The 6,300-nt window shown below is 35.8% G+C and overlaps 1 pseudogene across 1 annotated transcript; it reads right to left on the reverse strand.

Moving 5' to 3' along the window:
- On the reverse strand, positions 1-4,387 carry LOC115994353 (annotated as a pseudogene). Its single transcript, XR_004093201.1, has 4 exons — positions 1,833-4,387; positions 1,366-1,478; positions 1,072-1,215; positions 1-333 (listed from the first exon to the last, which is right to left on the reverse strand). The product of XR_004093201.1 is annotated as a pentatricopeptide repeat-containing protein At4g39952, mitochondrial-like (transcript).
- Positions 4,388-6,300: the final 1,913 nt, after the last annotated feature.

The following is a 6,300-nucleotide window of genomic DNA, read 5'->3' on the forward strand; positions in this document are numbered from 1 at the left end:
ACAACTCTAGATTTGCTCATATTCTAACAAATAATGATGAAAAGAGAGTCGAGTGACTTCATTGTTTTCTATGCTCAATATTATCCAACAATGCTCCACCATAATCTTAAAATTAAATTATTACACCAACAACAACAAATACACAGTTATAACATGGACCATGGAAACAACTCACCTCAAACTAATATTAAGAATGATGTTCAATGTTTTTTTCCTGCTGGTTAGTAACATGAAGTAACCACTGCATCTATTGGTAAAAACTGTAGGAAGCAAGAAGGAACTCAATTTGATAAACTGCTGACCTACCTTTGGTTTCCTCGATAATTTACACTGCTGGTTGCAAAAAGAGAGCAATAATAATCAGAATATTGTCAGGTTTTGGAAAACAGTAGGGAATAAGGTATCTAATGTTTCTAAAAGAGCTATGAGGTAGTTTTAGATATCATTGATGGAGTAGGTTCCACTGTAAGCAAAGGTTAAACTTCTGTTAAAATCATAAAAGCAACAAGAGGAATGTGTATGTTATAAAATGCAGCACCCAAAAATGTAGAAATTAATTCCAGTTTGCCTTTTTTGACAAGAATGTTAGTAGCATGAAGTAGAGTGGTTTACTGGTCTCATTTGTAATCTCCAAATACCAGACTGAAAATTAATGTGTCAATTAGAGGCCAAGACAACAGAAAAGCCTACATCAGGGGAAAATATTTATTCCATTGCAGTGATGACTACAGACTAGAGTTTGGATCTTTGCCCTGAACTGCCACATAATTTGTTCAATTTCCACATAACATTCTCTCCTTATCATTCCTAACATATATCAAATTAATTTATATGGATAAAACAAACTGAAAAATCGAGGCTCTCCCTAACAGAAATAAAAATCAAACTGCAAAATTGTTTAGGGGGAAAAGAACTCTGAGCTTAAGAGTTAATACCCCCTTCCAATCCAAAAAAAGAGAAAAAGAAAAGAAAGACGAAAGTGAAAGCACATGAAAATGCACTTAAACTATACAAAAGCATATTAAAACAACATAACAGGATTTCAACATATAAAAGATAAAAATATCTTACCTTGTACTCAAACCCAAAAAGATCAAACTCATCTTCTTTTTTGCCACAAGACACACAATCCTTCAATGGAAAATGACCACACCTACGATAGTCACAAACAGCTTACTCACTTTTGACTACAATTGTACAAACCAAATTGGTAATCTGGGAAAGACAATGGAGAGAGTAAGTTTTTTTGGTCGATATGGAGAAAATAAATCAAGGTAAATCTATAGTTTTCCCCCTAAACTATTGAATATAGATTCTATATTATTACAAAATTTTCAAGGGTGTGCTAATGAAGCAATTAGGCACCTGCTTCCTGGACCAGGCCACATTTAACGTAGAAGACTTGGCATATGTTGAACCCACCATCCCTCTCATGGTCTTTATTCAAATTGCTTGCTTGACCTCTTAAGGTGGCTTTCCTGTTGTAAAGGCACAAGTGAGAAGTTTTACATTATAGATATGAAGGCACAAAAAATGGACAGGTTTCATGCATAGATAAGGAAAAGAACTCACAACCCATATACCCATACAAAAAGGTTCAAAGAAGTTAAAACTTAATTAAGAAAAGCAAAAGAGTGCAGTGCTACATGTCCAAGATGCAGTGATTGGATGGGACCCAGCCAAAATAACTGATCCAGCTGAGTCACTACTTTACTTGAATCTTCTCTAATTTTTTTTTATGTTCCATGTAGTTTATGACTGCTGTGTTGCCCCCCAAAAAAGAGAAACCAAGGGGGGAGGGGGGTTTGGAACACAGCGAACAGGAAGATTACCAGTGAGCCACAGTAGGGCAACAGCAATGCTAGCCACATTCTGAATTGAAGCAAAATTCAGGCCCCTTGTACATTGACCTATTTCAATTGTGTTGCTGGCTATCAGAATTGAGGTGGATCCTAAAGCTCCTTAGATAATTATATAATTATCAAGTCCAAGGGTAAGAGGGATCCCCAACAAGAATCAAAGGAAATTCATATAACCTAGAGTGTACTCCAACCAGCTCTCTTTGCCACATTCCTTTCATTCATCATTTCTCTTAGCCTTTCAGCCTCCTCCCACCTCCCAACAGAATTATACATGTTGCACATCATTATATAGTACCCATCATTTTCTGGGTCAGTCTCAATAGCATACTTTGCAATCCTTACACCGGTCTCAATTTCATTGTGAATTTTACAAGCACTTAACAAAGCACCCCACACCCCACCGTCAGGAGAGAATGGCATTGAAAGGACCAATGCTTCAGCTTCTTGTAGATTACCTGACCTTCCTAGAAGATCTATCATACAGGCATAATGCTTCAAGTTGGGTTTTATGGAATAGTCTTGCATTCTATTAAATAGACCCTTCCCTTCTTTGACGAGCCCAGCATAAGCACAAGCTGAGAGAAGAGCAAGGAAAGTGAGTCCATTTGGTTTAACATTTGATTTATCCATCTGCTGAAATATCTCCATAGCAGATTTTGCATGACCATTCATTCCATAACCTGAGATTATCACATTCCAAGATATTACATCCCTCTCTTTCATTGTGTTGAACAATTTTCTTGCTTTTTCAAGTTGCCCACATTTTGCATACATTTCAACCAATGCAGTGGCCAGAGAAATATTAGACTCAATCCCTCTTTCCTTAATGTAATGGTGAATCCTTTCTCCTTTCTCAAGAGATGCAAGATGAGAACAAGCCGAAAGCACTACTGAGTTGGGTTGCAAGTTTTCTGAAATCATATCTTCAAAGAGGGCTACAGCCTCTGCATAGCGCCCACAATAAGTATAAGATGAGATCAATGTGTTCCATGTGATGATATCCCTCGGTGTCCCACAAAATATTTTCCATGCAATATTCAAATTTCCAGCTTTCACATACATGTCCATGAGTGAACTAACTACCATGACATTTTCATCCATTGAATGTTCAATTATGTAGCAGTGAAGTGAACGGCCAAGATAGGTGCCTCCCAGTTGGGAACATGAAGAAACCATAGAGACCAAGCTATTTGAATCTGGTTCAATGCCAATCCATTGCATCTCTCTAAACAGTTCTATGCACTTTGCTTCCAGCCCTACCATACTGTAGCCAAAAATCATATTGTTCCAAGAATCTTTGTTTGCTTCAGGTACTCTACGAAAGAGCTTCTCTGCAAGAGATAATAATCTAAACTTGCAATACATAGACAATAATGCATTATGAACCATCATATCCAATACATAGTTCTGCCTTATGAGTTATGATTAATCCATGAAAGGCTTTTCCTTCAGAGACAATCATGGAATTACCAAATCCCAAAAGTATGGAACTGATAACTATTCCATCTGGGCACATTTCATTCTCCTGCATTTCCCAAAAAAAACTCAAGCCCTCAGTCATAAGCCCAAATCTTGAATAAATACTAATGAGTGATGTCCATGAGAGAAGATCTTTATTAGTTACTTCACAAAAAGAATGGTAAGCTTCTCCAGGGATCCCGCACTTGGAATACATGGACAAAAGCGAAGATTGAACAACTTGTGAACACCCAATTCCGGCTTTTACTATTAAACCATGTAAGCATCTACCTTCAACTAAAGCACCCAGGTTCCCACAAGCTTGAAACCCACCTTCTAATGTTCTAAAAGTCGGTCTCTCACCATCCCCACCCACGCTATGCATATCACAAAGACACTCCAAACCCTTCTCACTCTCATTATTCTGCACATACCCAATCACAAGTGCGGTCCAAGCAACCACGTCTCTAACACACATTTCATCAAACATAAGATATGCATCATCCATTTGAGCACACTTGACATACATATACACAAATGAAGACCCAACCGCGGAATTCCCCGCGAAGAGCCCGAGTTTCAAAACCAACCCATGAATGTTCTTGCCATGGTCTAGCAACATCAACTCAGCGCAAGTAGAAACAACCATTGGAATGGTAAATTGGTCAAGTGGGGTATCAAATGCTCGCATTTGGAGATGAAATTCAAGGGCTTGAGAGTAATTGCCATTAGAGAAGTGAGATTTGATCACAGAGTTCCAAAGAAATGTGTCTTTGGGAGACACTGAGTCAAACACTTTGGTGGAAGAAGTGGGTTTGTTGAGAGAGGAATAGAGAGAGATAAGCTTTGAGGCTATGAACAGGTTGTTTGAGTTGCCACTGGCGATGATGAGAGCATGAGATTGGAGGAGAAATTGGAGCGTTGAGGTTTGGTTAGAGAGGAAGTAGTTGAGGTGACAGTTAAGGTAGTTGGAAGTTGAATATGTAGAGAATAGAAGAGAGGAGGGAAAGCGTTTGAAAAGGTGGGTGAGTTTTAGACACAGCATGGGAGCTCTCTAACGACTATGCTGCCAGAGCTGGGCTTTTAGGCTTGTAAATGGGATTAGCCAGCTTTATACAATTAATTTTATTTTTTTATTAATTTCAATATATAACGTAAACTCCTAGTGATAGTAAGATATCAATTAATTTTGGTGTGAGTGAAAATTGAATTTCAAATTTTTTATTCAACTAATTTTACCAGTTGAGTTAATTAAAACTCACTTAATTAAAAGTTAATAAAAGATAATAGGATTATTTAAGGACATTGAGAAAGAAAAATGAATATATTAGACATTGGACTATTACTGAAGTGATGTGAAAAATGATATCCAAAATGAGGACGGCATGATTACAAACTTCAAGTGAACTATTTTATATTAGATTTTTATATCATTCTTCATTTCTTCTTCTTAACACTCTCTGGCATGTAAGAATACTAATACTAAAAAAATATTGACCAAAACTTGTAACTAAAACGAATTCACCTGCCTAAAACTAACCAAAATAAAATTCAAATAATACACCAGAAGGCACCAAAAGACGTATGTAAAAAAATTATGTTAAATGAACTTTTTTATCCCTTACAGAAGTATAAAAAAAAAGAGAAAACATTGGGTCAAGAGCTGACCCGCCACGTTACCCCTTTTTTTTTTTTCAGCAAAAACATAATCCTTAAGCCTCTCTCCCTCTCTTTCTCTTCTCTCCTCACCTGATCTCTCCATCTTTGAATCAAACCCACAACCTCCATGGCCGGAGCTTCAAAGCTCAACACAAGCCACCAGTCTCGTGGCCTGAGTTTATTGCCCAACGACTCTTTCTTGTGGAAAAATGGCTAGCGCTTTGTATTTCAATACAATGGTTTTTTTTTGTTTTTTTTTTAATTATTTTCTTTAACCAAAAAAAAAAAAAATTTCAATACAATGGTTTTGTTGTTGCTAATGTAATATAATTAACTCAACTGAACAAAGGGCACCATATGACCAATTGTGTTTCTTTGGTTGTCTACTTAACATAACCCTTAAACTTTCCTATGTTCTGGATTGTCTTAATGATGTTTGGTTGATTCAATAATTAAAGTAGACTTATAATTTCTTGTGCTGCGTGAATTAATTTTGTAATACTGTTTCAATGATTAAACTAATGAATCCAACTATCCAAGTGTCATAGCTGGAGGGTTAGTATCTATTGCTTGAATTTAGAACTAATATTCTCGAATTTGATCATTGCTAGAAATAATGAGATAAAACTAATGTTAATTTATATTTGGCATCTGAAAGTTGTTTCTGTAGGCATTTTACTTGAATTCTAGCAAAATGAGGCCCATTATGTTTTTTATTATTTTTGTTATTGTTTCCTTGGTGGAGTTATATACTTGAATTCACGCAGCACAAGAAATTATAAGTCTGAATCAACCAAACATCATACAGGCAATCCAGAACATAGGAAAGTTTAAGGGTTATGTTAAGTAGACAACCAAAGAAACACAATTGGTCATATGGTGCCCTTTGTTCAGTTGAGTTAATTATATTACATTAGCAACAACAAAACCATTCTATTGAATTTTTTTTTTTTTTTTTTTTTTTTGGTTAAAGAAAATAATAATAATAAAAAAAACAAAAACAAAAAACCATTGTATTGAAATACAAAGCGATAGCCATTTTTCCACAAGTCTATGCTGCCATTTACAAGAGCAAAAGACCCAACTTCTTGTAATAAACGTTCAAAATTGGGCCGATTTCTCACCCCTTTCTTTTTTTGTAATCAAATATGGAACCCAACCTTATGGGCCTGACAATAAATCTAATATGAGTTGGACCAACCCCATTACAAACAAACGAAAACAAGCCTATTTAGGCATTCAACATATAGATTCATAATTCATAAATTTAACTTGAACCTTAATCGTATGTTCATTGTTTATTAATTTATGTTTCAATACT

Source organism: Quercus lobata, chromosome 6 (genome assembly GCF_001633185.2).
Source record: "Quercus lobata isolate SW786 chromosome 6, ValleyOak3.0 Primary Assembly, whole genome shotgun sequence".
Taxonomy (NCBI): Eukaryota; Viridiplantae; Streptophyta; class Magnoliopsida; order Fagales; family Fagaceae; genus Quercus; species Quercus lobata.